The sequence below is a fragment of the Berghia stephanieae genome, chromosome 4, assembly GCF_034508935.2.
Source record: "Berghia stephanieae isolate SIO BIC M18660-M18661 chromosome 4, UCSD_Bste_1.3, whole genome shotgun sequence".
NCBI lineage: Eukaryota > Metazoa > Mollusca > Gastropoda > Nudibranchia > Aeolidiidae > Berghia > Berghia stephanieae.
This window is the reverse complement of record NC_088363.1, coordinates 94,523,668-94,533,667: the sequence shown is the minus strand read 5'-3', so window position 1 is coordinate 94,533,667 and position 10,000 is coordinate 94,523,668. Positions and strand designations below refer to the sequence as shown.

The 10,000-nt window shown below is 38.3% G+C and overlaps 1 protein-coding gene across 2 annotated transcripts in view; it reads left to right on the top strand.

Annotated features, from left to right (window-relative positions):
- Nucleotides 1-10,000, top strand: part of LOC144971600 (tripartite motif-containing protein 2-like) — an 81,433-nt gene that overhangs the window by 38,633 nt on the left and 32,800 nt on the right. The window contains exon 1 of one of the 2 annotated variants that reach the window (XM_078912670.1): nucleotides 6,877-7,226. The exons of the other annotated variant lie outside the window; for it this stretch is intronic. The gene's annotated coding sequence lies outside the window, so the exon portion shown is untranslated. Of the gene's footprint in view, nucleotides 1-6,876; nucleotides 7,227-10,000 lie in introns of those variants that run through there. 2 annotated transcript variants of the gene reach the window in all.

Here is a 10,000-nt window from a genome sequence, read left to right as displayed (position 1 = left end):
GGCTCTTTTGTTGTTTTGCTGTGGGTTTGTTTATGTGTGTGTATGTGTGAGTGTGTTTGTGTGTGTCTTTTGCTTAGCTGTGGTGTGTATTTTTTATCCGTTCGTTTGGTTGTTTTATTTGGATTTGTCTTTTAGCTGGAGATAGAGCAGTAAAGTTAGGTGCCCCAAACGTAAACAAAGGTCGAGAAGCACGTGGCAAACCACATGTTCCTGTCTTGACAGCTCACGTTTCAATGTAAATAATAGAAAAAAAATAACCTTTAAAATTTGGCTGTTAGGTGGCAAAAGAAACACATATTCATAAATACTCGATCATGCATCAAATAATGTCTAGATATGGATATTTTATGGAACAAAAGGTAAAATTTTCTAAAATTTATCAAAAGTTACAGTCTTATCTATTTTTAGACCAGAGCAAATTACTGCGCTGGTATGAACAAAACGAGAATTATTCGGAGCCTGATTTTCATAATAATTTAGCCTTATATTATTATTTCTGCAACTGTTAGATTTTATGTAAACATATTTTCAATACTGAAAGTGTATTGCCTACAACTCAAACTACAAAATTGGGAGACCTATATTGTGCGTAAATTATTCCGGTCCCTAACGGAAATCACTAGCAACTTGTTATTGTTTACGTTTGGGGCACCTAACTTTACTGCTCTATAAACGAACGAAAAGGAAAATATGTTGGTTGAAATCTGTTGTTTATGAAAGAAGTAGACACCAGTACGGAATGAAAATAAATGATCATTGCTTGACTTTTTCGGGACCTCCCGAAACTTACTGAAAACAGAATACATACAAAGTGTCCATTAGCATCTCCGTGACTAATACCATCTTTAACAGCAATGTGTTCCAGTCAATATTACTTAAATCGTGGATCTATGAATACATATTAATGTGTTACGTTTTGTTTATCATTTTATTCCACCAATGCCCCTCAATATGGTTGCCATGGCTACCTTCTAGCAAATTCAACATACTTTCGGCTTCTTGTATGTGTTGTGTTGTGTTTGCAGCGTGGAGGGTTCAATAAGAGTATATTACACAACGAAATGTCATAATTGTGTATATTGGAAAGGCAGGTAAAAGTAAAGGCACCTTGGTGTTGTTTGGGTAGAGTTTGTTGTCTGCCATCAGCTGGATATACACATAGTCTCTCTCTCTCTCTCTCTCTCTCTCTCTCTCTCTCTCTCTCTATATATATATATATATATATATATATATATATATATATATATAAATATATATATTGAATCGTGTTTGATACAAATATGGTACGAAAAGTGCTCGACATGTAGTAATGGAGCGAATTATTATTTAAAATATTTACCACAATGTTTGGGGCAGTCTACATCGATGTTTCAGGCTTAATTTGCCATCTTCAGGACTGAGTTGTTTTGTTGACTGTTGTTGTTTCTTGAAGTGGTTCCGGTTTGAAGTTAATTAAGAGGAATTTGCGCCGATGGGGACACTTTCCGTAGATCTCATTTTTCATGTTGAGTGTGGCTTCATGAGGTTGTTTGATTATGGTATATTTTTCTTCCAGGCATAGGCTACATGTAGCCTATGCCTGGAAGAAAAATATACCATAATCAAACAACCTCATGAAGCCACACTCAACATGAAAAATGAGATCTACGGAAAGTGTCCCCATCGGCGCAAATTCCTCTTAATTAACTTCAAACCGGAACCACTTCAAGAAACAACAACAGTCAACAAAACAACTCAGTCCTGAAGATGGCAAATTAAGCCTGAAACATCGATGTAGACTGCCCCAAACATTGTGGTAAATATTTTAAATTATAAATATATATATATATTTATTTATTTTCTCCGTTACTTTGTTTGTTTGTCCGGGGGGGGGGGGGGGTAATTGAAAATAGGTATTTTGCCTGAGTACAACAGATCTTTCTATGATGCTCAAGTCTGGTTTCTCACTGGATAGTCCGGGGAGAAAATGAACCTGATATTTTCTGTCTGATTGAAAACGTCTTTGACTGACATCCTTTCATCGGCATTTTAATCGTTTTGACATGAGGTCCAGTCAGTTTCGCTTCGCTACTAAAGTACACCTGCTTCCTTCATTGACTGGTTTTAAGTTCAGGTGCTTTTATCTCTCTCTCTCTCTCTCTCTCTCTCTCTCTCTCTCTCTCTCTCTCTCCCTCTCTCCCTCTCTCTCTGTCTCTCTCTCCCTCTCTCTCTCTCTCTCTCTCTCTCTCTCTCTCTCACACACACACACACACACACAAACACCCACAACTGTATCCTCCTACCTGTCCCAATGATCGTCATATCGATCTGGTCCCACAGATGAGTCACTGATAGTGCGGGGGCGGTCCTTGGCAAGCTTAAGGACCACGGTCCTACGGTCCTTGGGAAATGAAGACCGCAAGGACCGGTCCTTTTCGACATTGAACATTCCTGAGAGACTGTTGGAAATTCGAACCGGTTTGACCTTTGAGAGCGTGGGATCGTTCATTCTTGAACCGTTAAAGACCGCTACACGATGAAAACCGTGGCCTACAGGAGTAAAACACACGGAGTAGTCACACTCATTTCAAATTGTAACCTAATTAGAGAAGAGGGGTGATGCCTTCTTTATTTGCTCACCGTACTTCATTGTTACTTCGATAATTTAATAAAATTTGAAATTTATCCCCATTAACGGAGATAATGGCATCGCCCAAGGCGTTGATCGAGTTGTTCGTGGCGTTGATACACACACGCAACTCCTACCCCCCCCCCCCCCCCCCCCCCCACACACACACATTAGAGGGCAGCGAGCATTGAAGAGTAAGAGAGAGACGTGAAGTTATAATAAGAGGGGGTGGATGAGGTGATAAGAGGGGTCGATGGTGACTTTTCGCCAGATCTAACAAACTCAGCTACCCATTCATTGCTGAGTAGACAGGGATTCAGAAAAAAATCGACTGCACCCGGGATCGATCTCTGGCCCTTTGCGTATAAAGAGAGTGCTCTATCAACTGAGCTATCGGGGTCCCCAAATATTCTATTGGACTTTTTTAAAATTCAGACGTTATAACTGGGTTTTTTGGAAGGAAGAAACTAATGAAACTCATATTATTTGATTAGTAAAAACACCAAACGAAATTTTAATATTATTGTATTATTTTAAATGACAACACTGCGATAGAAAGGAGTGGTGACAAGAGATGGACAAAAGAAAACAAAAAATCGGATTTGCTACTTGCTAGGTTCGACACACACACACACACACACACAAACACACACATCTTTTGTAGTCACATACATTTCAAACAATAACCCATTAGAGAAGAGGGGTCATGCCTTCACCATAGATCATTGTCATTGCGATCATTATGGTGTAGTAAATTTTGAAATTTACCCCGTATAATGGAATCGTCCAAGGCGTGCGCCTCCTGTTCCCCCCATCTCACACACGAAAGGGCGGTTTGCGGAGTGGAGGTTGGTGGTCGTCTGCCTGTATGGTCGTCTGTGCCCCGCACTAGTTGAAAGGTGATAAGAAGTGAGGACCGCCGCCGATCTTCCCCTATGGGACCGGTCTTCGGTTCACAGCTAAAAGACCGTCGGACCGCGGTCCAGACCGGTCTTCAGCGCGGCACTAGTCACTGACCACACTGGGGGGTTTATTCCAGTAATACGAAATACGGGGAGGAACCTTTTACCGTTCTATCTATCTATCTATCTATCTATCTATCTATCTATCTATCTATCTATATTATTAATATATATATATATATATATATATATATATATATATATATATATATATATATATATTATTTTCTATCTATCTATCTATCTATCTATCTATCTATTATATTATATATATATATATATATTATATATATTATATATATTATATATATATATCTATCTATCTATTATCTATCTATCTATCTATCTATCTATCTATCTATCTATCTATCTATCTATCTATCTATCTATCTATCTATTATCTATCTATCTATTATCTATCTATCTATCTATCTATCTATCTATCTATCTATCTATCTATCTATCTATCTATCTATCTATCTATTTGTCGAACGATCGATCCATTTACATGATGATCCTGAACATTTTGAGATCTGACCTGTGAAACTGAGAGGTGAAAAATAGTTAAGTAATGAGATCTGCTGAGTTTAGTTTCAGTGAAGTGTCATATCTACGGTATCATTGCAACAGTTAGTCACATTGATATTGTAGTAATATTATTAAAGCTCTTTCCATCATTTGTGTTTGTTGTAGAAAGAATCAATACGGATCGCAAGTCGCAAGTCGCGGATGTCGGATTTCATTAAAACAGTATTTTAGCCATTTAATGATAAAACAACAACAACAACAACAACAACAAAAATAACTTTCGTCTCCCTCATTATATCTAGTTTAATGTACACTTTTTCATAAGATAGCAGTAACAGCGATGCAGCAGTTGGGCGTCGGTGAAGCCCTTTATGACATCGATGTTAACTGCTCTCTTTGTCCAAGCGGTCAACTTAAACCTCACCGCTAAAGGTTAAAGAGGTTTATTTATTTATTTATCTCTTAGGCTTTCCGATTACCTGGCGAATAACAGCGTCGTCTCTGTCGGAAGAAAATGTGATATCGCCTAACAGGCGTCGTGTCTCGTCCTACGTGTTAAGTGTTGCTGTTGGCTTGGGTCCTTTTGCAAAGGACTTTAAGTGGATAATGCGGTGTTTAATGCTCGAGTAAGCTGAGTACGCATGTGAATGGCATCGCTCCCGTACATACACAACGCCCTTTTACAATTTGACCCAAAGAAAAGACGTTTAGTGCGTATATTTATCGATGGGAGCTATTCCCTACTGTTAGGATGAAGTCTTGGGTATGAGATTTTTGGACAGGAAGTTGGAGATCATTTTAATCGATCGCCGTTGAAGAGGGTAAAAGATTCCTGGGAGAATTTTTTTTTTAAAAAAGGTGTTTTGTCCTTTTACGGTCGATTTACTACTTGGCAGCTTTTATTATAGGCAGGCAGGTCATGTCATACCTGTTCTTTTATTGTCGTCCATTACCCTTATTTGGCTATTTATTACGATTGGTTTGTAACATTGCTATTGGTTTTATAGTGTGATTAATATATTTTATGATGTGACCCGATATAGACTTTCAACACCCTACATCTATAGCACAGTATAGAAACAGTATACAGTACATTCCACAGAATAGATTGAGGGTGTTGGAAGTTGGAAGTCTATATTGGGTCCGAGAGTTCGCACCGGGGATTAGATACCTCCACGATATTTTTATCATAGCTAAATTGTATCGGCGGTGTGTGGTGCAAATGTAACTAAAAAGTGTATTGCGTAATTGATCCTCAATTTGACATGAAGTTACTGATGGGTATTGGCCATGGTCATCAATGCTACCGTACTGTTGAAAAAAAACAAACAAACAACTTATTTTAAAATTTGAGGGCGAGTTTTCTGGGCAAATGTTTAAATATGGGGAAATTCAGAGTACAGCAGTATGGATGTTAATCAAGGCCTTCTAAAAATAGTATCTCTTTGGTCGCCTCGATTGCTGTGGTATTGGGATAGGACCAGCAATTTCTACGTATTGCCTTGGGAAAGATCAAATGCTGCCCTAGCATACAGTAGGGTTGTCATTGTTGGAAAATGCTTCAACGCAAAACAGACCATGTCTACGTCCTATTTTTAAATGTATTTATCTATAATTTATTTTTGTTGTTTAAATTCAAACTGACCTATCATAATTGATTTATAATAGATAGATAGATAGACAGGGAGAGAGAGAGAGAGAGAGAGAGAGAGAGAGAGAGAGAGAGAGAGAGAGAGAGAGAGAGAGAGTTCTCTGTTTTATCTAGCGGTATGGCCTACAGAACTGCTTACGGGGCATGATTCTACTTGTGCCTAGGGCCCCCTTGTATGGAGATTTATGCACATGAATTAGATAAATATTGTTGGTCTGTATAAAATCTCCCGTTTCTTTTGAAATAAAATAAAAATACAGATTATGATTGTCATCGTCAATGTTTCCTTGAAAACCGTTTGCAGTCCTATAACAAAGGTGATGATATTGTTTTGTTTTTTTTATTAAACCTCTGAAGTAGGACAGTCTGATCTTAGTTATCAACCGTTCACTGTGCACGCGACAGATCAGATATCTTTTTGGGTGTCCAATATCCGACTTTTGACAGCTCTCTGACCATTAGTGTCAGATGACCTGTCGCCTCCGCCCCATAGAATGACAGACAACACAAGGCGCGCGTCAGAGAAACAGGTATTGTCCTGCTTGGCAGGATTCTCACCATAGTCTTGGCGCACAATAAGCCTTGGGTTCAATTGATAGATGATCGCATTGACACACAAAGAAGCTGGGTTGGAAATCTGTTATTTATTTATTTGTTTATTTATTATGGCATGAAGGAGAAAGCAGTCGATCGTGTCAGTACTAAAAGCTCTTTTCTTCCATTGAATCTTTAAAGTCTTTATTTTGAATCGAAGCGAGGGGAAAAAAGCGAAAGATCGCGCCTCACTCAACTAACCATCAGACAAGAAGAGTGTATTTACTCGATCTTCCTATTCATCAAACGAAAAGAGCCACTTCCAGTATGACACAATAATAACAGTTTGCTGGCTGATCGACCCACGGGAAATTCCTCTTCGTTTAGCTATCTAGTCATATCTATGGTTGGAGTGCGGATCACCGAGTCGAGCACTCAGCACGCGAGCAAGACGTCGAGCGGTTTTCCTCCTTGTGTGGCAAAGGGAGACACGCGAGATGGAGAAGAGGAGAGGAGACATCGAGGTGACCTTGTAGTGTTCGTCCGTCACCGCCACCTTGCCTCATTCATTTATCTTTGGAATCAGTCCACACATAGTACACTGATATTACCCCCATCGCTTTGGCTGTGTTGTTGTGTAGTTGTGTTTTGGTTTTTCATATTTTATCTACCGTTGTAGTTTGTCGTCTTTTCCTTGGGTGTTGTTTTATTTATTTTTATATTGCGGGCACGCTATAAAACCCCAAGGAAAACGGCATTTAATTTAGTTTCATACTTTCTATTTCCTTACCAATGTCTGATGATTGGAGCAGGTGTGTTATAAAGTGAAACATTGCATTCATCAATATAAATAGCCTCGCACTTGGACATTTAGTCATCTTTTCTGGCTGAAAAAAAAAATTCTTGGATTTGAATTATCCATGCATTCCTGCTGTATCTTGTTGTGAGTATTCACGTCCGTTGATGTCTATGGGTTTGTATCTAGGACTTCTCTATAGATGTCGCTGGTTTGTATGAAACGAATTCGGGTGTTGTGGGGTGTTGTAGTTTAACATTTCAATCTGGATGTGGAATAAATGGCAAAAATACGTCACTACCACCACTAGTACTACTTCTACTAACTACTACTACTACTACTACTACTACTACTACTACTACTACTACTACTACTACTACTTACAACTACTACTACTCTATCTACTACTAATACTACTATACTACTACATACTACACTACTACTACTACTACTACATTACTATACTACTATATTACTACTCTAACTACTACTACTACCTATATATCTAACTACTACTACTACTATACTACTACTACTACTACTACTACTATACTACTACTACTTCTACTATACTCTCTACTACTCTACTATCTACTACTACTACTACCTTACTACTATACTACTACTACTACTACTACTACTACTACTACTACTACTACTACTACTACTACATATACCACTACTATCTACTACTACTACTAACTACTACTACTACTACTACTTCTACTACTACTATACTACTACTACTACTACTACTACTACTACTACTACTACTACTACTACTACTACTACTACTACTACTACTTACTACTACTATTTACTACTACTATACTACTATACTTACTATACTATACTATCTACTACTACTCTACTACTACTACTACTACTACATACTACTATACTACACTACTCTACTACTACTACTACTCACTACTCACTACTTACTCTACTACTACTACTTACTCACTACTACTACTACTACTACTACTTACTACTACTACTACTACTACTACTACTACTACTACCTACCTTACTACTACTACTACTACTATATACTACTTACTACTACTACTACTACTACTACTACTACTACTACTATCTACTAACTATACTACTACTACTACTATCTACTACTACTACTACTACTACTACTACTACTACTACTACTACTACTAACTACTACTACCACCACCACCACCACTACTACTATATATACTACTACTACTACTACTACTACTACTACTACTACTACTACTATACTACTACTACTACTACTACTACAAACTACTACACACACCACCACCACACTATACTACTACTACTACTACTATCTACTACTACTACTACTACTACTATCTTACTACTACTACTACTACTACTACTACTGCTACAACTACTACTACTAACTACTACTACTACTAACTACTACTACTACTACTAATACTACTACTACTACTACTACTACTACTACTACTACTACTACTACTACTACTACTACTACATAATAATAATAATAATGATAATGATAATAATAATAATAATAATACTGGTGCTGCTAACTATCGCCATGATTATTATTACTATGTTCGTCGTCATCGTCATTATCGTTGCCGAATTTATCACCCGAGTTGAATGGATGTTGTTGCGTTTGTTTTGTTTTGTTGACGAGCGACTTGTTTTTGTTTTTAAAGGTTTTTACGTCGCATGCCAACACACATTTAGATCTTTTCAGCGCCAGTAAAAAGACAGAAAATTGGAGTTTTAAAATAATGATTTATTGAAAGCACGCAAGAATATGTAAGACAAACGGGAATGGTTCAAATAGGGAAAGAGATGTAGATTCCAAGAGCACAGTGTACTTAGTTTGAGATGACCTAAAGGTCTCACCCAGACACAAGCATAAGCCGTTACTAAGAAAAAGAAGATCACACTCAAATGTTTACAAATCATGATAATCAAAACAAGAAATATGACAATACATGACAGCGAGTTGATTTACAGGGGCAAAAATATCATCTCCCAAACTATGACTATACATTTGAATATTTCCCTCCCAGCTGAGGGTTCTGGTCAATGCCAGGACAAAACCAAGTAATCTCATTCTAAGACCAAGTCTGAGAGCAAGGTGGAAAGGAGATAAAGGGGGATAGAAGACACAGTAAGTGCCATAGGTAACACCTAGTAGTCTGTGGTAAGTGCCTCCCTGCCCACGACAAGGGACCCCCCACCCAGGACGAGCGATTTCACCAATAGGTAGCGATTAATTTTTACTGTCCATCTCACGCAATGATAGCCGGGCTTATCCGGTTCCAGTCCATAGGGCTCACAACCCTTAGAGTGAGCATCTTTTCTTGTGTGTGTGTGTGTGTGTGTGTGTGTGTGTGTGTGTTTTATATTATTATTATTAGTAGTAGTAGTAGTAGTAACTCCCCCCCCTTCCCTCCCTTTTTTCGGATTCGATTTATCTTCTGCATTTGTTGTTTTTTTAGGATTTGTTTGATTGTATTCGTGCGTATCGGGGGTTTGTGGGTTTGTTTTTGTTTTTTTTTATTAGGAGGGGGGAGGGAGGGGGGTTTGAATTTGAACTGCGAAGAGTTGAATAGCATCAGCTGTGGAATACCTCGGGGTAGCGATTCTATTAACGATCGGGTATCGATAGAAAGAAATGCGTTAGGTTTGTAAAATGGATGGTGGTTGCCCCCAAGTTTGGTCTCTGTAATGATTTCACTGGACTTGGACTGGTTCCAATACTTTGCCTGTGTTTATTCTAATGGGACCTGATAATGGACTTAGATGGCCGTGTGTGTGTGTGTGTGTGTGTGTCCGTGTATATTGTTACTTGCACGTTTCCTACCATTGACTGATGGGGAAACGTGTGTGTGTGTGTGTGTGTGTGTGTGTGTGTGTGCCAGGAGAGAGAG